The following is a 17,627-nucleotide window of genomic DNA, read 5'->3' on the forward strand; positions in this document are numbered from 1 at the left end:
GTGTGTGTGTGTGTGTGTGTGTGTGTGTGTGTGTGTGTGTGTGTGTGTGCGTGCGTGCGTGCGTGCGTGCGTGCGTGCGTGTAAGCGGGCGACAAGTTTTCGCGCCGTTCACAGCATTTCATTTCACATGAATGGTGAATGGTGGTTTTTATGAATTTTTTATGATTGGCAGTACGTGATTGTATTCGTTATTTCTTTTCTTTTATGTCATCGCACTGACGTCCCGCTTCATGTCATAATGAGGATTCCAGTGCGTCGTAGGGATAGGTTCGCTCACACCATAAGCCACCGGATCAACAAAACCGTGGGCACAGAAACTACATCGCTAAGGCTTCGTGTTGAATTGAAACTATTGGCAATATAATAAAGGGCTGAGGCTGATGACACGGAATACGACGCCGAAGTGTGTAATAGTAAGAAGTTTTGATAATAGAAACGTTTAGGTGTTTTGTCGTTTGTTTCATCTCGCATGGAGAATTATAGCAGCAAATTCATCGAGAAATATAATCATCCGTAGCTCTAAGAGCGACAGAAAGCTCAAACTACAAAAAGAACGATAAAAGTACTCAAAACGCATCAGTGACAAACTTAACGGTTGTCAAGGATAGACACTACACTTCTATTTGCTAACGCCAAATAGTCTGTCTATTAATTTATTTCAATAGCCTGGCAAGAGAACAAGAATTTAGGATCGCCAGTCAGCCTCTAGGGTATGTGAAGGAGCACATTTATCTAGGTCAATGCCTCAGTGGGGACCCTCATCATGAGAAGGAAATTTACAGCAGAATAAAAATGGGTTGCAGCACATACGGCAGACATTGTCAGATGCTGACTGGAAGCTTACCATTAACATTAAGAAGAAAGTATACAATCAGTGCATTCCGGTGCTAACATATGGGGCAGAAACTTCGAGGCTGACAAAGAAGCTCGAGAACAAGTTAAGGACCGTGCAAGGAGCGATGGAACGAAGAATGTTAGGCGTAACGTTAAGAAACAGGAAGAGAGCGGTGTGAAGCAGAGAGCAAACGGGGATAGCTGATACCCTAATTACCATTAGGAGAAAGAAATGGAGCTGGGCACTGGGCAGGTCATGTAATGCAAAGGTTAGATAACCAGTGGACCATTAGGGTTAAAAAATGGGTGCCAAAAGATGGGAAGCGCAGTCGGAGAAGGCAGAAGACTATGTGGGGCGATGTAATTAAGAAATTCGCAGGCGCTAGTTGGAATCGGTTGGTACAGGACAGAGGTAATTGGAGATCGCAGGGAGAAGCCTTCTTCCTGCAGTGGACATAAAATAGGCTGATGATGACGATTATTATAATGAATAGTGTGTCATGACAGGCATGAAAAGTCAGGGAATTGCGCACCTAACGAAATAAAGCCTATCATACATTAAGCAGAAGTTAGCAACACAGCATTGTTGTTACCGTCTTTGACAGCAGCTCACGTCCAATACCACTATGTACTAAAACTGCTGAATGCAATTTGAGTTCACATATCAGAGCGCTATCCTCTGCTATCCCTTGTGGTCTCTGGTAATCGGCCGCAACAGCCCGTTCCAACGCTTAGCCGCTTCAGCTCGAGCGGCGCATATATACACAATTATGTTCGTAATTATGTTCCTCAAGTATACACAATTATGTTCGTAAGACTGCTACCCCTCCACCGTAGAAATGTCATTTTATGTCGAGAACTGGGACGCTGTTCGGTGTTGTGAAACGACTTAAGATTACAATTGGCACAAGCACTGAAGTATGCAGTTGTTGTATCATTACATACACGCCTTTTTTTTTTTTTTACTACAGCGGTCGTCTTTGCAGCAACGGGCATCGCAAGCTTCCTGATCCTACGAACAGTTTGAGCCTTGTGAATACTCTGTTCCCGTAAAATTTTTCTTACGCCAAAATTTGTTCGCAAGTTCTCTTAGCGAATTCCGCCGCTGGTTGTTACGGGGACACTTAATCAGTAAAGCATAAGACGCCAAGTCGTGTGTTCGGGCCACGCCCCAGGCGCCAGTCTAACGCCTACGCCTTGCGTGTCTGAGGATAGCGCTCCTTCCACTGAGTGAAACATCAGCCAGGCCTTCTAAAAAATAACAAACTTTAGTCGGCTCGACCGTCAAGCACTTCTATTCGGCTTGCTGGTATACAGAGACCATTTCACGGCCAGACCACCACAAGATTGCTGTATTTCGTGAATATCGTCAACCAAAGATGGTTAAAGACTTCCCAAGTTTCCTGGCCACTTCTACCGGTTTATCAATCATTTTGTGCATCCAGAGTGTCTGCTGACCTCCTAACTTTACCAGGATCGCTCATACTCATGGACATCTGCATTCAGACAAATGAAGTATTTGTTGATCTCTGGCTAAATTTCGAGGCACTTTGATCCACAGGCCTTGCGTGAGCTGCACAGAGGTGCCTGTGGCGTAGCTGTTGGCACTGCAATCCCTCCGCCCTGTGACGAGCGCCAGCACGTCATTTCTTGCCGTATTCGGACTCTTAATAATAGCAGACAAAAGCTACACAATCACCGAACTGCAGTGTCTAGCGGTTGTGATCGCCATCCAGAATTCAAAATAGAAGTGAGGCGTGCAGACAGGACACAAGAGTAGAGAAGTGAACAACACGAACGCCGACTATAAACTGAAGGGGGCACTGAGGCGAGCATGCGCAGATGAGTTTTGTGCCTTCTTTCTTTTTTCGCCTCAGTGCCCCCTTCAGTTGATAGTCGGCGTTCGTGTTGTCCACTTCTCTACTCTTGTGTCCTGTCTGCACGCCTCACTTCTATTTTGCATAATGAATCATTACCAACTAGCTCAGCTTTCTGTCGTTCTAAGCCATCCAGAAGTTGCGACCTTATCTGCATAGCCGCTAGTTCCAGATCGCCAACAACCACCATAAACTTTGCTGGCTTGTTGGTCTGCGCAACTCTCGCTGGTTGACGTACCTATAAGAATAGAGCTTCCCTGTAACCTCCAAGAGCAGGCGACGCCACAGACATACCGACTGCCTGTCTCGGCTCCCTTCTCTACATTCAAAATGTGACGACGACTATTCTAATGATTACCTCGTCTCCATTTTCTCCGACTTTTCTAATACCAACGCATTCACAAAGACGAGCAATACCGGGAGCCCGCATCGAGGCTCCAGCTTGAACTTGCACGCATGTCAGCCAAGGAAACGGTATGCAGTCTTTGTGACGTTTTGTCCTACACAAACTGCTGTGCTGACTGTTCTTCTGCTGTTTTTGGTCATTCCCGAAAGCCTGCATTTACAGCTGTTTGTACTATGCACGATGGCACTATATTGTGCCAAGTCGGCCTCGCACTAACTTTGTAGCGGCTGCGCCTGTGGGTTGTCTGGCTCAAACAATGGGAAACGATAAAGCAATATATGGCCAGCTCTCATGTTTATCATGTCAACCCTACAAGCAAATGAATTTACTTTTACGGAACTATTTACGAAAACGAATTAATCGCGAAAATTTACTTGCTCGACCCGTTCCCGAATGCTTCTGCTGGCTACTATTGAATTATTATTTGTGTTGACCATTTAATCCGCTGCAGAAAAATGGCAGTCCTTGCATCAGTCCCGCAACTTTCTCGCCACATAATCTGGTCCATTCATAATTTTCACGTGCTTGGCTGACGTGAATACGTGGTTGCCAAATTGATCTTCAATAATCGGCGTTCATGCAAGAGTCAAGTTATTTACGCGGCCCGCCTCAATCAATACCACAATGAGTTGCCTCTCCACGCTTGGAACGCTTCGTCTGCACCGGAAAAAAATGCCGCACTGATGCACCACCTTTTTCACCGCAAGTAAACCCACAATAATCTTCACCAAAAGCGCTCATTTCCCGTGGTTTACCATGCACCTAAAGCGCCAAAGCAATAACATGAAAAGGCCACTACTTTATGCTCAAAATTAAGCCTTTCGCTCCACGTGGAACAAGCGCACAAATGCTGAAAATGAGTACTGCCATATACAAAACTCATAAATTAATAATATTTTTACCATTTATAGTACGACTACTCGCTCACGAATAGTCGGCAGTGTTCTTTAGTTTTGTAACAAGGATATTTACTCTTATATTCTAATAAGGGGCCAACATGGCGAAGAAATCGAGTTGAACACGAGCTTGGAAACTTTTGTTCGGTGTGCAAAAGCTCAGAATCATCGGGTTTTACCAGAAGAGAAGGGACCGTCTGTATAGTAGTCACCTGCGAAGTGATGCTTTTCTCGGTTACAATATTTATTTAGACGTCACCTTAGCATGGGGGGGAGGGGGGGAGCTATGCTCCACTGGAGACATCGTCGTGCTGTGTTTTATATCGTTGCAATGACAGCACACTCAGAACTTTGAGCTGCTGTCTTATGATGTTCGAACGTTGAAAACAGTGCGACATCAGGTTTATGTATTTTGCTCTGCGACTGCGACAGTAAACGATTTCCCTTTAAATTCCCTAAGGAATAAAACTTCACCTCACCAGCGTCGTGCAGCGCAGCGAATGCAACAGAACGAGCTCGCGATTAATAAACTGAACAGTCGCATTATAGACGTCTCGGCTGCGCTATTGGGCCGGTAGCATCGGCAGTGCGCAAGGAGGATGGCAGTTATGTTTCTCAGCAGGGTACTGAGGAGATTTTCTACAGTTTCAAACCAACACGATCTGACAGACCGTTTTATGACACAAGTTTTGTATCCCTGCACTAAGAATTTTGGACAATATGAATGTCAGCTGCCTGGTCCTGCCTGCTCCTGCCTGCTCCTGCCTGCTCCTGCCTGGCCCTTTGCTTGACAGAAGCCAAGCAAAGGACAAGGCAGGGTTCCGTAAAGGCTACTCAACCACAGACCATATTCACACTATCAATCAGGTGATAGAGAAATGTGCGGAATATAACCAACCCCTATATATAGCTTTCATAGATTACGAGAAAGCGTTTGATTCTGTCGAAACCTCAGCAGTCATGGAGGCATTACGGAATCAGGGTGTAGACGAGCCGTATGTAAAAATACGGAAAGATATCTATAGCGGCTCCACAGCCACCGTAGTCCCCCATAAAGAAAACAACAAAATCCCAATAAAGAAAGGCGTTAGGTAGGGAGATACGATCTCTCCAATGCTATTCACAGCGTGTTTACAGTAGGTGTTCAGAGACCTGGATTGGGAAGAATTGGGGATTAAAGTTAATGGAGAATACCTTAGTAACTTGCGATTCGCTGATGATATTGCCTTGCTTAGTAACTCAGGGGACCAATTGCAATGCATGCTCACTGACCTGGAGAGGCAAAGGAGAAGAGCCGGTCTAAAAATTAATCTGCAGAAAACTAACTTAATGTTTAGCAGTGTCGGAAGAGAACAGCAATTTACAATAGGTAGCAAGGCACTGAAAGTGGTAAGGGAGTACATTTACTTAGGGCAGGTAGTGACGGCGAATCCGGATCATGAGACGGAAATAATCAGAAAGATAAGAATGGGCTGGGTTGCGTTTGGCAGGCATTCTCAGATCATGAACAGCAGGTTGCCATTATCCCTCAAGAGAAAAGTGTATAATAGCTGTGTCTTACCATTACCCACGTAAGGGGCAGAAACCTGGAGGCTTACGAAAAGGGGTCTACTTAAATTGAGGACGACGCAACGAGCTATGGAAAGAATAATGATGGGTGTAACGTTAAGGGATAAGAGCAGATTGGGTCAGGGAACAAACACGAGTTAATGATATCTTAGTTGAAATCAAGAAAAAGAAATGGGCATGGGCAGGACATGTAATGAGGAGGGAAGATAACCGATGGTCATTAAGGGTTACGGTGTGGATTCCAAGGGAAGGGAAGCGTAGCAGGGGGCGGCAGAAAGTTAGGTGGGCGGATGAGATTAAGAAGTTTGCAGGGACGACATGGCCACAATTAGTACGTGACCGGGGTTGTTGGAGAAGTATGGGAGAGGCCTTTTCCCTGCAGTGGGCGTAAACAGGCTGATGATGATGATGATGATGATGATGATGATGATGATGATGATGATGATGATGATGATCAGGAAATTGTCACAAAGATTATTTGACACGCCTGAAAAGTGTAGACAAGTTCTTTTGTAAATGCTGCCTGGCCTATATAATAAAACAAGTGAGAAATAATTTGATAAGATTCTCGTTCCTGTATTTGCATGCTGCTGATACATAGCGAACCCTGTTAGCCAACAGAATATTAACTGAATGATGCAATACAGTATAAGGTAGCTTACAGGAGCATCTAAATGGAACGCATTTAGCACTGTACCCTTTGAAAATATCACTCTATGCTCGTGCACTTATAATAACACTGTATTGAATTTATTATGTAACATTAAAACACCAAATACACATAAGTTCGGGTCACGTAAAGGAAGAAATAAGCTATTTGGCTCAGGTGAGGCTGAAAAACATTTCTTTTCTAGAAACTTTATTCTCCTTAATTCCCAACAATAATAAATCCATATGAACCAGTTGAAACCGATTGAAAGCGTTATATTCCTGCTCTGGAGCTGAACCTGAACTGAACCAAAAATATGAAGAAGCCTGAACCTGAACCCTAACTGAACCCGAAAGCTCTTTGGTTCGAAACCTTGCAAATAATAGCTCATGCTTCGTGTAGATATACGAAGCAGGAGTCTCAGGATTGACCCTTACAGAACTTTTATGCAGAAATGCAGCAATCTTCATATTCTTGAAGGCTCTTGGAATTCAGTCGTAAACTTATAGAATATAAAGAAATATTATTGAATAAATAGGCACCGCAGACCGCGCACACCAGCGCGTTCACCCGTGGTTGCAACATAATTGTCACTTGAAAGCTAGTTCAAGGATATTCGCCTCTTTCTATAAGCAAAACACAAAGAAATAAGAACAGCCAGATGTCATATGGCAGCTCTCGCGCATTAGAACAAGGCTGCGCCCTGCGCGATTCATGGACAAGAGAGAAAGGCGAAGAGCTGTGAACTTCAAAAACAAAGCTCTACTTTTATTCATTGAAGGGTTTTAGCACGAATGGAACAGCAATGCGTAGGCGCCGCTCTGTCAAGTGGCCTTGTAGAGGCTAGAAGAACCATTATTGCTCGTGTTGCCAACGACCAGCGTAATGTACAGAGTTGGCACCGAAAGTGCAAGCCAGAATTGTGCGCTACAGGTATCTTGAGTGAGCCTTTTCAGCCACTTTCTCTATTATCTCTTCAACAAATAATACAGCTTTGTATGCACGTTATACCTTTTCTGAAGCTACATACTGTTGTTTATGTATCTACGACGCAGAAAGCACGGCAGCTACTACCTGCACCTCTTTAGGGTACACCTGCGTGCTTCGGACTTCGTGCCCTCCAAATGCAAGGTATCTGAACCTTAGCGGCTGTGGAAATAATCAATTCTGCTGTGACATGGGTAAGAAATAGATTATTTCTGTTCGTTGACTAAATCTAGCACTGTGATATCGATAAAAATTGCTGCAGCGCTTCACAGAAACAACAGCACATACGCAGCCGTTTCCCTGAATAACCCGCCACCGAAGTTTATCTGGTTGGAATAACCTTTTTGTAAACTACCTAAGGAGGTAGCGCATATTCTCCATGTAAAGGACATCGGGAATCATGCCTACTTTAAAACGCCTACAGCGCTGAGATAATGACTCAACACGCGAGGTGCGCCCACTTGGAAAGCATGCAGACAGTTGCACGCACTGTCGGCAGCTATGTGGTAGCAAGGACTTTCCGGTATCGCACACGTAGGCATACCGTATTTATGCTTGGCCCACTAATATGGGAATGGTAGGTGTCCCAAAGGCGTCCTCTGAGGAGTAGCTCTCACCCAAGGAGTATATGTACTAGAGTATATCTATATATGTACTAAGGAGTGTATGTACTAAGTGTCACTCAAGGAGTATACGTACTACCATTGCAGTGCGGTCGTGTGTTATAATCGCTTGCGACTGCAATAACGTTTGCTGTCTCAAGCTAAGAGCGTTATATTAAGCTTCCTTCAGCCTCAATTTGTAGCACACGGTGAAGTTGAGTTCCCCGCATCACTTGCAGTAAGCCGTCGAAATAACGTTTGGTGTAGAAATTGTGGCTGCGAGATAAAACGTACCAGCCGCCGCACAAGTCGGCAAGAGTTCCTGCTTTTGCTCCAGCTCCCGTTTCCGAAGAAATCTGAAAAATAGGGCGAAGCGTTCTTTTGAATGTGTGCCTAATTTTACCTACCAGTATGCCTCAGTGCCAGACTGGTGAACAACAATACCAACTACGTGGACCTCGGCATATTAAGTTGATTGTGGTAGCGCAATGTGGAGAAAATATTCCAGTGTTTTACGTGCGAAAACCTACGATCTCATTAAGAGACACGCAATATTCGAAGATTCCGGAGTGATTTTCACCAATCGGTAGCTTTAATGTGGAGTGAAGTGAAAATAGACATTGCTGAGTGTTATTTATTGAAGGCCCCGAGTATACATCGGCCAAACGGGTCGGTGTGTAAACACGAGACTTTTGGAGCACAAAAGGTCACTGGGGGGAAACATTCATTCCCACATTAAGGGGCACTGCTCACAACATGGGTGCTGGCCGCTTTACAATGATACCATAGTTTTATCACACCATAAGGACCAACTAACCAGGGAAATAATCGAAGCCTTTCATATTCACAAGAGGGGAGAGGGTTGTATCAGTCAGCCATCTGTACATCTAAGCCATGGTGAGGTTGCCTTTTTGGAAGTACACTAAAAAGAAAAAAAAGTGTAATAAAAATGGTTGTTAGGGTTGCAACAAATTATGATAGGATTGCCACACCATGATAGATAGGTGCCATATCTTTGACGCCCGAGTATGCGCGGACAAATGATTTTTAAAAAATGCCTTTAATCTTGCCTTGATTTTCTTTGACGCCTGAGGGTGCCCAGGTATATAAATATGAAGTATGTGTTCTGAAATAAAATAGTTGCGAGTGCAGCGAGTGTCGTCTTTTCCTGTTTGTCTCCACTGTGTCCGTGTCAGTGCGCTGCTTCACCTCAAGGAGACCACCAGCGCATCACTACAGGACTGCAAGGTAATCGAGTCCGAAGAGGCAGGTGTGGCTCTGGCAGCACTGGAGGGCTATCGATCTGGCAGGTCCCTAACAGTAATAGCAGACTCTCAAGCAGCATGCCGTAATTATACAAACGGCAGAATTGGGCGCAGAGCACGCCACATACTCTGCTCATGCGACCAGGGAAACAAAGTTCAGCATACCATAATCTGGGTACCAGGGCACACTGGCATAACAGGGAACCAAGAGGCGGATAGGATAGCTCGAGGGCATACCAACCGGGCGTCCGACACACCCAGCCTTGAGGAACCCGAGTCAGTACCCATGGGCTACTGAGATATCCTAAATTATTATAAATGGGTCAGACTGAAGTACCCACCCCCAGATAAGGATCTAAGCAGAGAGGGTGCTGTTGCATGGCGACAACTGCAGACGGGTACTTTCCCGAATCTAAACCATCTCAATAAAATTTTCCCTACACAGTATGAGGCTAAGTGCCCATGGTGCGGAGAGAAACTAGATCTATAACACATATCATGGGCCTGTCAAAATATTGAGTCCCCAACTATCTATAAAATTAAGAACCCGAGTGTGGAACAGTGGGAGAGTATGCTTTCCAGCGTAAGCTCGAACGGCCAAAAGCGCCTAGTAGAGCGAGCTAGCGGGTTGGCCATACTCAGTGGAGCCTCAGACTAGGGCACCCACCCTGTGATTGCAGACAGAAGAATCCATCAGAAGATGGAAGAGGCCGTCTGAAGCCGCGAAGATCTCTTTTCTAGAGCTCAATAAATGTTTTCCGATCCGATCGAGCAATGCTGATCGGCTGACAGTGTCAAGTTGCGTCCACGCAGCGAGCGCACGTGTGGCGCGGCTGCGGAGTCACTCTGCTTTTACGTCACAAGCGAGAAGACTTCACTTCAAGATCTCGGACAACAAAATCCTATCAGATCCGTTCAGATGGAACAACAAAATCGGTGAGGCAGTGCAAGGAGACATGGGTTGGGCCCTGTTTTGAAGTCAGAGAAGCACAGAGCAAATTTAGTTTTTAACAAAGGCTCAGGAACATGGATGAAAATAAATGGGCGGCTAAAAGGCGCAACGATCTGCTGTCCACTTTACGCAGAATGTAGGAAGAGGTCAAGAAAGGTGGCAACCAAGTACAGGGCAATAGAAATTGTAAATAGACAAACGGGAATCATCAGCAACAAAGTGAGAGAAGTAGAGAGAGTAAATTGGATGCAAAGGATGGGAACAAATAAAAAAAACCCGGAGGACGCTTACGCTTCGCCTTTAAGAGCGGAACGAGGTAGCATTCAAAGAACCATGACTCCTTTTCACGCTTCTCGGCAGCTGCTGCTTTTGTAACCGTAATGTTTACCGGGAAACGCTGGCGACGAACGCTATGCACGAACGGGTGCTTTCTGTTAGAAACGCGGCCTCTTGCGTGGGCTGATCCCCGAGGTATATAGTGCACAGCCGCGCCAAGAAAATGACATCCTTTTCAGGTTTCTCTTATCGTTTCGCACTTTTAGTTTTAAGTCTGAGACGATTTAACATAAAAGGCACGCACTGTCGATGTTTTTTTTTTTTTGGTGACAGTTGTTTGCGGGCTCTCATTCTCAAAATTCCGAAGAATAACTTTGTCAAGAATGTAAAACAAGGTATGAGTAACTTTAGTGATAAAATGGCGTGGCGATATAACACGCATATAGCGCAAGGCGTGGCATATGCATATGCCTAAATATATACAAAGGTGTTTGCTCACGGACAACTCCGCCGACGCCAACACCCGATTTTCTGCGACACAGGGATCTTATCGCCATCGTGTTAACATGGATATTTACAAAGAATGGCAAGAAATAAATTAGAAGGGAAAATTTGTAGGGTAACACATAGGGCAGTGCCTTGCAATTTGAAGTTCATGCTGATTGTCTAAGGCCAAACATACCGGAGCAAATTTTCAGAAAATAATTAGGCATGTGTCTGCTGCAGAAAAAATCCTGAGACCACTCAACACATCCTACGGAATGCAAAGATATTCACCCAGCGACATCTGTAGGAAACGTACACATTCCAGAAGCGTCGGGATTTAATGTGTGAGGAAGACATCAACCTGTCAGCAGTCGAGATTATAGACGTTTAGAGTATTAGTGGGGCAAAAACAGAAGAAGAGATTTATAGCACCGGATCCGTTACAGATAAAGGTAGTGATGCAAGGTATGAATAGAAGTGGTAAAAGAGAAAGAATATTAAGATGAGAAAGAACTATTAAGGAGATGTATACAAAATGCTAGAATAAAAGGCATGTATAGAATACCTGATTAATTTGAAAGGACTCGGTGACTATTTGTATTAAGGAGATGTATACAGAACGCTAGACTAAAAGGCATGTACAGAATACCTGATTAACTTAAACGGGCTTGGTGACTATTTGTCACTGTCCCGTTTGAAAGGGGATGCCAATAAACCAATATAATAGGGGCTAAAAGCCGTAGAGAATACTGATCCTTGAGAGTCCGTTCGTGCCAGCCGCTGCCACGATTTACTAACGCTCGCTCAACATTTGCGCACTGGATACAGCTTTTTACAGATGATACAGCGCCTTCGTGTTTGAGCACGTCGTCTTCTCAATTGCAGAATTGTAGTCCTAATTTAAGCTTTCTCATTTACATGTAATGACAATCACCCGTAAAAACTTGGTAACATTCACTTACTAACAGAATTAACAAGCATATGGTGTCAGCGCGCACGACCAAACAACACACCACACTCGATGAGCGCGGACACTCGCGGTCAAAACGCTGGTGTAAGCAACGCGGCAGCCCGAAGTGACCTACGGGCGGTCTACCGCTTCAACGCGAGAGCGGCGAGCATACAGCGCACACGAAGGTATTGGCGGCGAGGAGTTACGGAGTCGCCATCTATCGGAAGCGCCTCGCTGGCGTAGTATGAGGGTTCACGCGGCGCGCTCCTCGTAGGTTTTGCTGTCAGCGCTCACTGAAAACATCACGCGCGAGCTCTCCCGGACATTTTTGTAAGTACTTTCGAAACTAGAGAAGTTTTTTACTGTCTAAAAATTATCTTGGGCAAACTGAAAGCACAGAATCGTTTACAGACGCTATCTCTTTACCGAATACGTACAGTGAATGCCACTGCGCGCGATCGCCGCGATGGAGTCTCCCGAACCGGCTTCTTGTGTGAAAGGTAGGTAAACACTGAGAGCAAACTATATGAAATATGTTCTTATAGTGTTTGTATATCTAAATGGAGCGTAATAGAACGAAGCCTCAATGCAGCGATCGCACAGATTCGCAGCGACCGACTGTACGTCTGCATGTCGCTTGTCCGCTCACTGTTTCGCTTTCGCCGCGTGCGCGTTTTCGCACCGTGCCATGAGCTTTAGGCCGCAGAATATAAGCATTTGACAGTATACAAGCAACCATTGTTGCCTGAGCGCTATCAGAGCTGTTTCAAAATAATTTCATAGTAGACTTCGACGCCTACAGGGACTGTGATGTGCCGTCGCGACGATTCAATCTTTTTTTTTTCTTCTAAATTCTTGGATGTTTCAATATTATTTCTCGAGTTGCTTCGCACTGTATGTTTATCGGTGTTCTGAGCGTGCGATTTCCCGCTGCTTCTTTTTTGTAATCCAGTGCATTAATTCATAAGACATACATGACCATATGCCATGCTTTTCTTTAATGCGCTTCTTACCGCTCCCTTTCCACTCCAGTGAACTTGCCTGTATCAATAGCATCGACAAGTTCTAGACCAAACCGTCATGACATTAGTCGGGCAGCGGACTCGGGCGAGCGTCTCAGTGCGCGTTTTCCGGACATCGCAGACCCGGCGCTGTAGCAGAAATCTTCCTCGCGTCTGTGCTTGCTGCATGCTCGAGTTATAGCCGATGACTGTTTGCCGGTTTTGCGTTTCGCGAGCCAAGCTTCACGCAGCGTCTTGTCCTGTGGCTACGTGTGAATAAGGCTGACAGCGGGTTCCGTTGCGTACGTCCGGCACTGCGGCACCCAGCAGTAGCCTACAATGTTGCGCGCCTTCAAAGGCAGCCACTACCTATTGTAGTGTTTTCAAGCGTTGTAAAGGAGACACTCGAAGCGGGAGAATCTCGCCACTAAATGAGGACCGCAGCGTACGCTACGGTCCTCATTTGTTTGTTTTCTCATTTGTTTTCTTTTGTTCGGTCCAACCATGCATAATCAGTATCTACGCGCCGTATCAGATGGGGAGCTATTACGGTTTTCGTGACGTCGCTTGACAGACAGGCAAAATGAAGGTGGTTCAAAAAAGCTTTTGACCGATAGCGTAAGGCTGATTGCCGAATTGGAATAGAAAAGTTTGAAGTAGCTTTACGTTATAGCGCCCCAGTGCCTGAGCGATCGCCAAACAGTCATCTTCTATTCCTTTCTGAACGGGGCAGTTTCCGGCTAGTCAGTTTTGTTCGACACATTAATGCGTCTTTAACGCATACATGTCACTTAATAATAATAATAATATTTGGGGTTTTACGTGCCAAAACCACTTTCTGATTATGAGGCACGCCGTAGTGGAGGACTCCGGAAATTTCGACCACCTGGGGATCTTTAACGTGCACCTAAATCTAAGTACACGGGTGTTTTCGCATTTCGCCCCCATCGAAATGCGGCCGCCGTGGCCGGGATTCGATCCCGCGACCTCGTGCTCAGCAGCCCAACACCATAGCCACTGAGCAACCACGGCGGGTACATGTCACTTCGACGTGGTGACTTCTCGTGCTTTTGTGACGTCGCGTGGCAGACTGGCGAAGTGGGCGCTGCCCGAAAACTTTTGACCATTAGCAGAGGGCTAGTGGCAAACAAGCGTAGAATCAGAAATATTGGGCCCTATAGCGTAAAACTATTCCAATATGTTTCTGTTCCAATCTCCTGACGTCAAATTTGCGTAACCACCAACGCAAGCACCGCGCGGTCGCCCGCAGGGTTGTCTGAAGAGACCAATCAAACGCTCTCCTCGTTCATAGTAGGTCACTTTTGTTTGCTTGAAAAACGAATAACATTGCCTACACTGAGCGGCTTGTCGTATCTAATTGGCTGAAAAGAGGTGAGGAGAACGCTCAAGTGCAGAGGGATTCGATGGGGCCGAGCCACTGCTCTGAAAGTCGATAACCGGATGAAGAGGGTGGTGCCGGCGTCTACGATTGGTCGGCTTTCCCTTACTTAGCTTGCGGTGGCTGGTCGAAAATCGCCGCGGCATGCAACGGAAGCTCAAGAATGACGCTAAAAAGGACCCTCAGCCAAGAAGAGTTGGCAGAATGAGGGAGTAAACGTGCCGAAAGTGCTCGAAAATGTTACACCGCCACGCAAGAAGCTTTATTATACGCAAATACACCCATGCTCTCCGGCAGGTGCGAGTAGCCAGCGTCTGAGCGAGCGGCGGCAGCCATCTTTTATTCCTTACGGAACGGGGCAGCCTGCGGCTATTCCGAAAAAAATTCAGTTTTGTTCGGCATATAAATGCCTCTTTATCGCGTACATGTCACTTTGACGCGGTGAGTTCTTGCGGTCTTGTGACGTTGCGTGACAGGCAGGTGAAGTGGGTGCAGCCCAAAAACTTTTTACCAATAGCCGAGGGCTAATGGCGAAAAAGGGTCGAATCAGAAATAACTGTTTTTCTTTTTTCGGTCAAATCATGCATAATCAGTGTGTACACATCATATCAGATGGGGAGGTATCGCGGTTTTTGTGACGTCGCGTGATAGACAGGTGAAGTGGGGGTGGTCGAAGAAAGTTTTTGACCAATCGTGGAGGGCTGATAGCAGAATTGGAATAGAAAAGTTTGGAATCGTTTTACTTTATAGCGCCCATTATTTATTGCTTCTGTTCGGCATAATCAAGCATAATTAGTGTGTACACGTCATATCCGATGGGGTGTTTCAGACAGACAGGCGAAGTGGGGGTGGCTGAAAATTTTTCTACCAATATGAACGGCTGATTGCAGCATTGAAATCGAAAAGTTTTGCATAGCCTTAAGCTACAGCGCCCATGTTTTCGTTCTGTATCTGCTTCCACGTAACAATATTATATAAAGCTTGACAAAAACACGAAAGGGACATCAACGAAGAGAGTAGTTCCCGCGTTATAGTTAAAGCAAGCCCAGGACTTCCACCAAATGTAAAGGAGGTTTATTGCACTCCGAACTGATGACGGGTAGAGCGGTTCACCAAGCGCATTTCCCCACCCGAACATCTGATGCAGGCAATGCATTTTCAACGGCGCTGCTTCTGAGATGGCTCTCGTCATCTTCATTACAATATTGTACGTATGAACATACAATAAAGCTGACAACCGGGCTAGTTGATAATCATTCATTATGAGTACAGCAGCAGCGCGCGATCGGACCATGCATTTTATAAAATACGTTTATTATGTGAGGTCACAGGCCATTGTGTAACGGTAAATTTTCAGCGGATGACGTCATGCAAAACGAATCCCGTAAGAGTGCACTTAAGTGAGCAGGTTTTTTTTTTTAACACGACAACATAAAAGCATCGTTAAGGACTGTGATTCTTGCAGGGCATATAATGTCGACATGAACACTTCTCACAGACCAGGAGAACAATATAGTTGACTATTTGCTAAAAAGACAAATTAGAATGTCGATGCTGTTGATCAATGACCTAGTTACATTAAAGAAGAATTCATATATCAGCAACGACACAGTGTCTCGTTGTTGGGGTTCTTCCGTTTCAATACGTGAAAACAGCACAGAAGAAACTTCGGTGTTATCCTGATTTAGTAATAAGGTTACTGCCTCCTTGCTGATTTGAATATATACCTTGGCACGGTCTTAAGTAGCGCTAAACACAATAACGAAGAAGGGAGACACACGCCAAGGGCTTCTTCTTTGTCCTCCTGTTTCGTCGAGTTAGCGCTACTTCATACCATGCCTATTGTAAACCAATTAGCACAATATTCCGTTCTATTAAGTTATGTCCCTAGGAACGAATCAGCAAACTGCAGCCCGAATCCGGGCTGAGGCTTCCTTTCTTCGCTCACTCTTGATCAAATCAAATCTCCACCTCCTTATGACACATTTTGTCTTGTTGAAACTCTAACTTTGTGAACTACCTTGAATCACCGAAATTTCTGCTCAACGCAGGCAAAGTGCCGGAATGTTCAACGAAGGAGGGAACGTGCGGGCCACGGCAATCTTGCCGCGGACTTGTGCATGACCACGCAAAATGTGGAACAGGTGAAGTGTGCTGTGTGGCCACAGTGCACTAGCGAACTTCTACGACTGCTGGCACGAACGCGAATCTGGTTGCTGCAATCTTTAAACTTTCCCCGTGCCCCAACTTATGCCAGCAATTGCACTGCCTAAATGAACCATGTCTGACGTAAATAAAATTGCATTTCTTGCACAAATTGTTTCTGATACTGTATATTTGTCAGGGCGTGATGCAACGTGCAAGCTTCCGCTTGTGATCGCCATCAACACAACTGTCATGCGCCTTTCTTCCGTTTCCCCAATGACAATTAGAATTAGTAGCAGCGTTCACATGTCGCAGCGCGAACAACATATTAGTAATATGCGCAAATAGCAAAATAAAATGCGCTGTTAGACCACCTGGTGCATTTTCGGACGAGAATTTCGGCGCAGGGATAAGGACGCGGACTGCCGAAACAATGATAAAACGGATGATATAAAGCAGACTGATGCCTGTCTTTGTTGAGACTGTTTATGTCCGAGTTGTTTCCATCAGCTGTAATCTTATTCTCGAGCCACAATTCTAGAGAAAAAAAAATGGTAACCAGCAGAGTATATGTGCGAGAAAGGACAAAAGGAACGACAAGGACACAGCAATCAAGCAACAACTGTGACGCTTTGTTGTCGTCGTCGTCGTCGTCGTCGTCGTCATGTGCTCCCCTTTGGGCGACAGCATCCCATTTTGTTATTTTAAGCGCGATTTCTTTATCATTTCTGTTGTTATCTCCCACCCTCCTGTGATGCTTATGGGGTAAATGTAAGTATGTAAATAAATAAATAAATCTTACAGGTATCCGATGACTCATTGCGCCCAGTTTCTCACAGCCTAGCACACAATCTAGAGCCTTGGAACGAGTCATAAGTACCTGAATGCTACCCCTTTAACTTGTAAAAATGAAGATTTGTGCTTCTATAAGGAAGATAAAGAACGGTAAACTTTGGAAAGGAAAGTGGATGCTTAAGCACCATAAGCTCTGTTTTTGGTGGGCAGTCACTGCGGTTCACTGCAGCTCAATGTGGATGCAGATCACGGCCCTCGTCTTCACTACATACAGCTCCCGTGGAAAAACAAGCTATCCTGACAACTCAAGTGAAAGGCTGGATGACGAGTTCATATTGTCACTTGGTGTAAATTGGCAATAGAAGTCGAGGTAGCGGGTTAACTGCATTACGTCTACTCAGTTCTCACGCGCTATTGCAAGAACTACGCGGACAAATAAGCTATAAGACTTATATCTTGCGTTAAAAAGTTTCCTTACTTACAATGAAACCCCAGACTTTAAGGCGTTCCCGGTATGTTATTTATGACGTGTACCT

The 17,627-nt window shown here is 45.3% G+C and overlaps 1 long non-coding RNA gene across 1 annotated transcript in view; it reads left to right on the top strand.

Annotated features, from left to right (window-relative positions):
• Positions 1–16,457, top strand: part of LOC142577960 (uncharacterized) — a 31,165-nt gene extending 14,708 nt beyond the window's left edge. The window contains exons 2-3 of the long non-coding RNA XR_012827117.1: positions 7,287–7,412; positions 16,203–16,457. This is a non-coding gene — a long non-coding RNA (uncharacterized LOC142577960). The remainder of the gene's footprint in view (positions 1–7,286; positions 7,413–16,202) is intronic.
• The last annotated feature ends 1,170 nt before the right edge of the window (positions 16,458–17,627 follow it).

The sequence above is a fragment of the Dermacentor variabilis genome, chromosome 4 (assembly GCF_050947875.1).
Source record: "Dermacentor variabilis isolate Ectoservices chromosome 4, ASM5094787v1, whole genome shotgun sequence".
NCBI lineage: Eukaryota > Metazoa > Arthropoda > Arachnida > Ixodida > Ixodidae > Dermacentor > Dermacentor variabilis.